The sequence below is a fragment of the Aethalodelphis obliquidens genome, unplaced genomic scaffold, assembly GCF_003676395.1.
Source record: "Aethalodelphis obliquidens isolate GAN/ISIS:26980383/991018 unplaced genomic scaffold, ASM367639v1 scaffold4, whole genome shotgun sequence".
NCBI classification, from domain to species: Eukaryota; Metazoa; Chordata; class Mammalia; order Artiodactyla; family Delphinidae; genus Aethalodelphis; species Aethalodelphis obliquidens.
In genome coordinates this window covers 58629014-58639839 of record NW_020837948.1, presented here as the reverse complement: position 1 = coordinate 58639839, position 10826 = coordinate 58629014, and the positions used below count along the sequence as shown (strand labels likewise).

General features: G+C 40.3%; 1 non-coding gene across 1 annotated transcript; it reads left to right on the top strand.

The window, feature by feature from the left end:
- Window positions 1-6722: 6722 nt before the first annotated feature.
- Window positions 6723-6829, top strand: LOC113617724 (U6 spliceosomal RNA). The gene has a single exon (XR_003431733.1). It is a non-coding gene; the product is annotated as a U6 spliceosomal RNA (small nuclear RNA).
- Window positions 6830-10826: the final 3997 nt, after the last annotated feature.

Sequence of the window (10826 nt, the reverse complement as noted above, 5' to 3'; positions counted from 1 at the left end):
TTCCATTGTTTGTATATACCATTTTGTTTATCCATTCATCTGTTGACGGACACTTCAGTTGTTTCCATATTTTTGGCTATTGTGAATGATGCCGCTATAAACACTGACATACAAGTATCTGTTTGAATCCCCATTTTCAGATCTTTCGGGTATGTACCTGGGAGTGGAATTGCTGAGTCATATGAAAATTCTGTTTAACTTTTTGAGGAATCGCTAAACTTTGTGAGTGACGGCACCATTTTACATTCCAACCAACAATGCACAAGGGTTTTAATTCCTCCACATCTGTCAATATTTGCTGTGTTCTGTTTTTTTTTCTTTTTGTTAAGTAATAGCCATCCTAGTGGGTGTGAAGTGATATCTCATAGTGGTTTTGATTTGCATTTCCCCAATGATTAATGATGCTAAGTATCTTATTGGCCATTTGTATTATATTTTCTTCAGAGAAATTCAAATCCTTTGACCATCTTTTGGTTTTTGTTTGTTTGTTGCTTGGCTGCACCACATGGCTTGCAGGATTTTAGTTCCCTGACCAGGGATCGAACCCGGGACCCCTGCAGTGGAAACGTGGAGTTCTAACCACTGGACCACCAGGGAATTTGTTCCTTTGATGATTTTTTAATTACATTGTTGTTTTTTGTTGTTGTTGAGCTTTAGGAGTTCTTTATATGTTCTAGATATTAACCTCTTACCAGATATATGATTTGCAAATATCTTTCTCCCATTCTATGGGTTGTTTTTTCACTCTCTTGATCATGTCCTTTGATGAACAAAAGTTTAAAATTTTGATATAGTCTAAATTATCTATTTTCTCTTTTGTTGCCTGTGCTTTTTGTGTCATATCCGAGAAACCATTGCCAAATACAATGTCACAAAGGTTTTCCCCTGTGTTTTCTTCTAAGAGTTTTATAGTTTTATGTCTTATGTCTTTGATTTATTTTCAGTTAATTTGTGTATGTAGTATAAGGGTCCAACTTCATTCTTTTTTTTTTTTTTTTAATTTAAAAATATTTTGGCTGCATTGGGTCTTCATTGCTGCATGCAGGCTTTCTCTAGTTGAAGCAAGCAGGGGCTACTCTTCACTGTGGTGTGTGGGCTTCTCACTGTGGTGACTTCTCTTGTTGTGGAGCATGGGCTCTAGGCACATGGGCTTCAGTAGTTGCAGCATGCAGGCTCAGCAGTTGTAGCACGTGGGCCCAGAGCACGTGGGCTTCAGTAGTTGTGGCACTCGGGCTTAGTTGCTCTGCAGGATGTGGGATCTTCCCGGACCACGGATCGAACCTGTGTTCCTTGCATTGGCAGATGGATTCTTAACCACTGCGCCACCAGGCAAGTCCCAACTTCATTCTTTTGCATGTCGATATCCAGTTTTCCCAGCACCATTTGTTAAAAAGACTGTCCAGGGCTTCCCTGGTGGCGCAGTGGTTGAGAGTCCACCTGCTGATGCAGGGGACACAGGTTTGTGCCCCGGTTCGGGGAGATCCCACATGTCGTGGAGCGGCTAGGCCCGTGAGCCATGGCTGCTGAGCCTGCGCATCCAGAGCCTGTGCTCCGCAACAGGAGAGGCCACAACAGTGAGAGGCCCGCGTACCGCAAAAAAAAAAAAAGACTGTCCATTCCTCATTGAATGCTTTTGGCATCCTTGTTGAAAATCAATTGCCCATACATGTGAGTGTTTATTTCTGGGCTCTCTATTCTAGTCCATTGGTCTATGCATCTGTCTATATGTTTGTACCATACTGTTTTGATCACTGTAGCTTTTGCTTTTTTTTTTTTTTTTTTTTTTTTTTTTTTTTTTGTGGTACGCAGGCCTCTCACTGTTGTGGCCTCTCCCGTTGCAGAGCACAGGCTCCAGATGCGCAGGCTCAGCGGCCATGGCTCACGGGCCTAGCCACTCCACGGCATGTGGGATATTCCCAGACCGGGGCACGAACCCATGTCCCCTGCATGGGCAGGTGGACTCTCAACCACTGTGCCACCAGGGAAGCCCGATCACTGTAGCTTTGTAGTAAGTTTTGCAATCAGGAAGTGTGAGCCCTCCAGCTTTGTTCTTGAGTTCCTGTTTTAATCACTGTGTAGGTGACAGGACACAAAGTCTAGTATCCTCAGGGCATATACAATGCAGGGAACAGGAGGCAGCATTCTTAGTGAAAGGGCAAACTAGGACAACACCTGCCCCCCCCCCCCGCAACACACATACACACACAACAGTAAGAAAACTCATATTCGTGGAGGAGGAAAGTCCCCCATAAAACTGTTCATAACCATTTTTAAAGAATCGTTGCCATAAATAATGTTCCTGTCAACTTAAATGCAAAAGCCTCCACCCTATCTTCATCATATTCAGTCTTTCCCAAACAATCATCACAACTAGACCTGAGTACATGCCCTTCAGATGGTCTGTCTTTCGGGTCAATGTAAAGCTGTTTTGAATGTTCCTTAGATGCTTTAAGAAAACTCATTGACATAAAGCAGAATCTCTTTGGCTCAAAACACTTGAAGATCTCTCCTTCCAGGTAGTGCTAGATGCCACCAGGCTTAATGTAAATGAAAAGTGTGCTTATTGTCGGCCATGATCCAAGAAAGCTGAGATGAGGAATAGAACTATTGCTGTGGGTGTGGGTGTTGGTGAACCTAACATCATGATTCTGGATTAATATACACCTAGTAATATGACTTAAAATATACATAAAGCTAAAATTAACATCAGTACACGGATCAGTTGAAAAACTCACAGTGGAAGATTTTTCTTTTTCAAAGAAAAATATTGAACTTTATTTTGCACTTGAGGTTCCGTTGTGTCTTTAATGAATTTCTGAAGTTATAATACCTAAATAGAATTCCATGAGGCACTGGGATATTTAATATAAAACTAAATTTACTTTCTTCTTTCTTACAGTGGAGGATTTTAATATATCACTCAATAATTCTTTTTTTAAAAAATAAATCTATTTATTTATTTATTTTTGGCTGTGTTGGGTCTTTGTTGCTGTGTACAGGCTTTCTCTAGTTGCAGTGAGTGGGGGCTACTCTTCACTGTGGTGCGTGGGCTTCTCATTGCAGTGGCTTTTCCTGTTGTGGAGCATGAGCTCTAGGCACATGGGCTTCAGTAGTTGTGGCACGTGGGCTCCATAGTTGTGGCTCACGGGCTCTAGAGCACAGGCTCAGTAGTTGTGGCACACAGGCTTAGTTGCTCCATGGCATGTGGGAACTTCCTGGACCAGGGCTCAAACCCCTGTCCCCTGCATTGGCAGGCGGATTCTTAACCACTGTGCCACCAGGGAAGTCCCTCTCAATAATTCTTAAATCAAGTATACAAAAAAAATCAATGAATATATAGAAGAAGATCTGAAGAACACAAATAAGTAAGTCAATATAAATATAAACTCAATGCCCAGGATTTGGAGAATATGCATTTTTTTAAAAACATCTTTATTGGAGTATAATTGCTTTACAATGGTGTGTTAGTTTCTGCTTTATAACAAAGTGAATCAGTTATACATATACATTTGTCCCCATATTTCTTCCCTCTTGTGTCTCCCTCCCTCCCACCCTCCCTATCCCACCCCTCTAGGTGGTCATAAAGCACCGAGCTGATCTCCCTGTGCTATGAGGCTACTTCCCACTAGCTATCTATTTTATGTTTGGTAGTGTATATACGTCCATGTCACTCTTTCACTTTGTCCCAGCTTACCCTTCCCCCTCCCCATATCCTCAAGTCCAGAGCATGCATTTTTAACACAAATGAAGCAGTTATGTTCTAGATCAGGGTTTGGTAAACCTTTTCTGTAAAGAGACAGATAATAAATATTTTGGCTTGGAATACCATATGGTCCCTCTCTCAACTACTCAATTCTTGCTTTTGTGGACATATACAATATGTAAACAAATGAGTGTGGCTGTATACCAATAAAACTTTATTTATGAAAACAAGCAGCAGAACTTCCCTGGTGATGTAGTGGTTAAGAATCCGCCTGTCAATGCAGGGGACACGGGTTCAATCCCTGGTCTGGGAAGATCCCACACGCTGCGGAGCAACTAAACCCGCATGCCACAACTACTGAAGCCCGTGTGCTGCAGCTACTGAGACCTGTGCTGCAACTACTGAAGCCCGTGCCCCTAGAGCCCGTGCTCTGCAACAAGAGCAGCCACCACAATGAGAAGCCCGCGCACCACAACAAAGAGTAGCCCCGCTTGCTGCAACTAGAGAAAGCCCACACACAGCAACGAAGACCCAATGCGGCCAAAAAAAAAAAAAAAGCAGAAACAAAAAAACAAGCAGCAAGGGAATTACCCGGCAGTCCAGTGGTTAGGACTCCGGGCTTCCACTGCAGGGGGCACAGGTTCAATCCCTGGTAAGGAGACTAAGATCCCGCAAGACATGCAGCACAGCCAAAACAAACCAAAAAACAAGCAGCAAGCCACATTTGGCCCATAAGTTGTAGTTTGACAACTCCCATTCTAGACCATAAAGCAAGTGTCAATCTAGTTCAAGGACTCAGTCTCATGAAAACTATGCTATTTGACTATAATAAAATCAAATTTTAAATCAGTAACAGGGACTTCCCTGGTGTTCCAGTGGTTAAGAATCTGCCTTCCAGTGCAGGGGACGCAAGTTCGATCCTTGGTCAGGGAACTAAGATCCCACATGCTGCGGAGCAACTAAGCCTGTGTGCCACAACTACTGAGCCTGCACTCTAGAGTCCGCGAGCCACAACTACTGAGCCCGCGAGCCACAACTACTGAGCCCGCGTGCCACAGCTACTGAAGCCTGCGCGCCTAGAGCCCGTGCTCTGCAACAAGAGAAGCCACAATGAGAAGCCCGCTTACCGCAACGAAGAGTAGCCCCTGCTCACTGCAATGAAGAGTAGTCCCCTGCTCGCCAGAACTAGAGAAAGCCCACGTGCAGCAACGAAGACCCAATGCAGCCAAAAATAAATAAATTAAATAAATAAAAATTTTAAAAAAGTAATTATTCACTATATCTTAAGAAGAATAGGTGAAAACATCAATAGTGGGCTTTTAATGAATCCTCTTTGAAACTCTTACGATAGTTCAGTGAAATGTAAGCATTTTCAAGAGTTCAAATATTTTCCTAGAATTTCCCGGGGCTGTCACTGGAGCTGACTTTTAAAAAAAGGCAAATACCACCCTTAGAGAAGAGGGGTAAATTTGTTATGGTTAAAGAGGGGGAGGTGGGAGGCAGGGTATCAAAAGAGTTAAGTGTTGGCTAGAATTGGCTCATAGATAGAATAAGAGAACTCTTATGACATCTATTTTTGGATCAACAATATTAAAAAAACTTTGCTTTTCAGTTGTACAACATAAGGAAATCAGCCTAAAACAATAAAATTATGTTAGACGTTTTCAAAATTCTCTTTCTGTAGCCAAAAAAAAAACCTCACAAAGGGATTATAGCTAGTCCATACAAACGGGTGATCTATTTCATTGTATCAATACAAATGATCATCTTGTTTGTGCAGAAATATATATTTTTAATAGTAGGATTCAAGTACAAAATAATTTGGAGAATGCACATATGGGTTATTATAAAAATCGTACAAAGAAGTCTTCACCTACAATAAAGATACTTGTTCAGATTGGAGAAAGATGTTCAAACACATATACACAAGGATGTCCAAAATTTACACCCTTCAGTTCTTTCAGGATGAGCCAAAAGGAGGCTTTCAGGTTTAAAAGAAAAAAAATAAAAAAGTTTATTTTGACTGAATGTCACATATGAAAGTAAGTGACTAATAATAACAGAAGCATGAAAATCTAAGCACCATGAAGCCCACTGTTAGAAAAATCCTTCTATTCAGAAGTTCCTTTTGATATGTGCTAGCCATTGTTGTTGCCAGTGAGCACCAATCTCCCCCCACCTCTCCCTAATAGACATAAAACAGACCTCAAATGACGAAGGCAGGGTATACTGCCTTTCTACTCTGGTAAGGTTTGTGTGCAATCACATTTTTCATCTCTAGATGGTGCAAGCTGAAAGTAATTTCTCTTTTTCAGGGTTTAGCTACATGAGATGATTTGTAGTATCTTCAGGTTTACTTTTTCTGCATAACCGTAGAAAAGGCATTCCTGACCTTATTTATTACAGTTTGCTTAGTCTATTTCTTATATATATGTGTTTTCATATTCTTTTTTCATTATGGTTTATTACAGGATATTGAATAGAGTTCCCTCTGCTATACAATAGGACCTTGTTGTTTATCTGCTTAGTTTATTTCTTAACACATTTATCTATGATCTACAGAGGTCAATAAATACAGAAAAGAAACTTTACTAAATGTGTCCTAACAGCCATTTCCTATCAGATTCTATTGAGTTAAATTTCTAATGTACAATAATTATTTTAAATGGTCTAAAATATTCTGGGGAAAAAAATTTTTTTTACTTAAAATAATAATTACATTAAAATCTAGTAGAGTCTATCTCCTTAGAACATAATTCAACACAACAGATTCAGATCTGTTAAAGGTCAAAATATTACCACGACTGGCAAACTTTTTCTGTAAAGGGCAAGATAGTAAATATTTGAAGCTCCATTGTAGCCTAAAAGCAGCACCGACAAGATGCAAACAAGTGGGTGTGGCTGTGTCCTGGGATTCCTCTGGGCTGTAGTTTGCTGGTTCCTGTTATTTACGGCAAAAGCCTGATTTCTTACGATAAGTCACCGTTGTTTTTAAACCCCCCCCCAAAACTGGATGCCTGTGCTCTCTCCAGCAGCACATATACTAAAATTGGAACGATACAGAGAAGATTAGCATGGCCCCTGTGCAAGGATGACACGCAAATTCGTGAAGCATTCCGTATTTTTGTAAAGCAATTATACTCCAATAAAGATGAAACAAACAACTAAATAAATAAATAAATAAATTAATTTAAAAAAAAAACAACTGGATGCCTGAGTCTGTTACAGATTATATTTAGTTTGGGTCATGATATGAAAAATAGTTGAGTTCACATAAAAATCCAGATTTCCATCTTCTCTTGGGAAAAAAACCCCTAAGGACCTAGAAATACTGAGCCCAGAAAATGAGCTGAGGTTGAATATTCTGTCCTCTCCTTGGACGGATCAGGTGCTCTCCAGCTGCTGCTGTTCCCACAGGCTGGCTTGTTCACTCACCTTTCCACAGCGCTGGGCACTGGGACTGAGACCTCTTAGAACTGGAAAACCTCCATCAACTCTGTCCCCTAACACTCTTCCTTATGCCCTTTCACTGACTACCCATTTATCTCCTCCTACCCTGGCCTACATTCTTCTATATTTCAGCTCTCATTGTTTTCATTTAAATGCATCAAAACACCTAGTAATAATAACATGATAGCAATGAGCGATTATTTACGACACACTTTTGCTGCAAAAATGAAAACAAGAGTTCGTATTAGTAAAAAATCTTCATTTTGATGAACTCTCCTCATATACATCATAAGAATGAAATAATATTACTATGTCTCAGATACAAACCAGGAAACATTCCAATTTTAAAAAATCTTTATATAAAAAGTAATCATTTTTCAATTTAAAAAGTAATCTTTTGGGCTTCCCTGGTGGCGCAGTGGTTGAGAGTCTGCCTGCCGATGCAGGGGACACGGGTTCGTGCCCCGGTCTGGGAAGATCCCACATGCCGTGGAGCGGCTGGGCCCGTGAGCCATGGCCGCTGAGCCTGCGCGTCCAGAGCCTGTGCTCCGCAACGGGAGAGGCCACAACAGTGAGAGGCCCGCGTACCAAAAAAATAAATAAAAATAAAATAAAAAGTAATCTTTTTATAGTAGTCTATATTTTTTCAAAAAAAGCTTTTATATACATTAATTAACTTTAACATCCATGGATTTCTGGAATTGGAATTGAATAATAAGTCTGAATAACTTATTGAATTACTCAGATTGTATTATTACCTCATTCACAGATTTTTGCTTTATATTCATCAATACGTGTCTGAATCAATGTGAGAAACGATTTCCAGATCAGTGCCCTCATGAGAAAGACACCAAGCCCTGCGCTGTGTGGACTTCTCACATTTTTACCCTATTTACTCCTGTATTTTCCTCTTTCTGTATTTCTTTCCTCTTTCTGTATTTCTTTCCTCTTTCAATGTTGAGGAGAAAATGCAAATATTTTCCTTTCTCACAGCACTTTCTTAGGTTTATGCTTAGGTTTAAGGTTCCTGTGTACCTGACATCGTTTGTCCTTCTTTACTTCCAAAATTAGATGCAGTTTAAAAAGTCCTTTGATTTTTAAATGCTTTGGTTTTGTTGTAGGTGGATTATTCCTGAGCCTTTGTTAGACACAGCTAACATGGCTTGGTCTCACTGGTGCCCAGTTCCCATCCTGAAGCTAGCCAGGAACCCAGCAAGAGTTGCCTTATTAGAACAAAGGACACTCCTATCACCCAGGAAATTGCAAGGGATTTAGGAGCTCTGTATCAGGGATCGGAGTCAAAGACCAAATATTAGAACAAAAGATGCTCCTAGCACGTTTATCACATAGGAAATTACAAAGGCTTTAGGAGCTCTGGCCAGGAGCCAGGGACAAAGACCAAAATATATATTAATATTTCTTATTACATCAAAATATCATATGTATGTACCATCTGAACCACTATTTAAATTTTAATTGATTTATCTTTATATACATTATTTTAAAAGAAAAATTGCCATTTAAAAAGGAAACATTTGATAGGAAACAAAAACCAGGACTGCTGACTATGACTAGAAGATAACCATAGGAATAAGTATGAGACTATAAAAATTAAGATATTCTTTAAATATACCACCAATATATTTCATCAAATGTACCACTAATATATTTGAGAAACGCTCTTAGGTTTCACCAGCTTCTAGACCTAGTGTGAGAAGACTTCCAAGTGCTACTTGGGCACAGGTAGTTTGATGGAAACATTTCCATTAACCCTTTGCTACAATGCATCTGCCTGAGAATGTGCCCATGAGAGGGTCAGGGTCTCCTTTCCCTCCTCCTTTTTCAAAATCTCACTTCTCCTGCTTCATAAAAGACAGAATTGTTCTATGGTTTTTCACCTGGGAGACATGGGTGTTATTGGGCTAGAAAACAAAATGGCAGTTTGAAATATTTGTGTCAGTTTTTTTTTTAAATTTATTTGGCTGTATAGGGTCTTAGTTGCAGCATGAGGGATCCTCGTTGCAGCACGCAGGATCTTTCGTTGAGGCACGTGGGCTACTCTCTAGTTGTGGCAGGTGGGCTCCAGAGCACGCAGGCTCAGTAATTGTGGCATGCGGGCTCTCTAGTTGTGTGCGCGGGCTTAGTTGCCCCACGGTATGTGGGATCTTAGTTCCCTGACCAGGTATAGAACCTGAGTCCCCTGCATTGGAAGGCAGACTCTTAACTACTGGTCCCCCAGGGAAATCCCTTGTGTCAGTTCTGAAAAAAATAAACGAGTCCAAGACCAGATTTAAAAATCCTTTTGTCAGGCTTCCCTGGTGGCACAGTGGTTGAGAGTCCGCCTGCCGATGCAGGGGACACGGATTCGTGCCCTGGTCCCGGAGGATCCCACATGCCGCGGAGCGGCTGGGCCCGTGAGCCATGGCCGCTGAGCCTGCGCGTCTGGAGCCTGCGCTCCGCAGTGGGAGAGGCCCACAACAGTGAGAGGCCCGCGTACCGCAAAAAAAGAAAAACAAATCCTTTTGTCAGTCCGGTGGTTTCTCGTTTTTTACTTTCAACGAAATAGATGGATATAATTTACAACAACTTTCAATGATAGCTTACTGTATACATTTTGGCATAAAACTCAGGAGTTCACAGAGCTGAGTGATATAGCTCTAAAAAAACATCTCTTCGCCATTTTAAACACATTTGTGTGAATAAGGTTTCTCAGTGCTTATAATGGATAATGGTGGATATCATTTTGCTATGATATTCAGATTCCATTGGCTACTTTAAAAACTGTAAAGGGATAGTTTTATTTTCAAAACTCAGTATATACCATGTTGGAAAATACATCTTTTGTAGCTATTTAAACTTAGGATATAAACTTTCATATGTCAATTTTAAAATGTGTGACAGGGACACTGTTTTACAAAATTCTTTTTGAGATTATGGAAGCAAAATAAGTTGAAAACCAGGAAATCTTAAATATGTCAGAGATTTTTAAATCTACTAATTGTGAAATAAAGAATGTTGCCACCATCCAGTTCTACAAGAATCAAGTCACTAGCCACTACAGTTGCTGACCTACAATACACCCTGAAAGGAATTCAGGGTGTAGATCAGGATGAGTTACTCTGTGCTCTGGGGAAACAGGCAAAACAGGCCCTTAGGTAGAAATATTTCAGGAGAAATTTTTTATGAACCTGGATTCTTGCATCTTCCATACTTAGAAAAGCACTAAAATCATTAACTGAGATGTCTGTTCCTTGTGACTAGTAGCAACATTCTACCAAGATGTGTGCTTGAGTGCATGTACCCTTTGCCCAAATCACACATATACTGACCTACCTCTTCAGAGCAGTTCCTCAGAGCTGAGAGGCTCTCTCCCAGGCTATAGTCCTTAGTAAGCCCCCCAATAAAACTGAAACTCATAGCTCTTACATTGTGTATTTTTATTTCAGTCCACATATTCATGAATCCTTACTGAAAACATTACTCAAATACAAATTCCAACTGCCAGAGTAATACTCAAAATCAAGACTGGAAAAGTCAGAGTAAGAAAACAGAAGTGGAACATCGAAAACAATTCACCTCACAAAATTGAGTATAAATAGCTGTGCTATAATTTGTTTTCAAATTTAAAATTTTTCAAAAGTGAGCTCCAAATGAATGCAAACGTTAAAGCCAA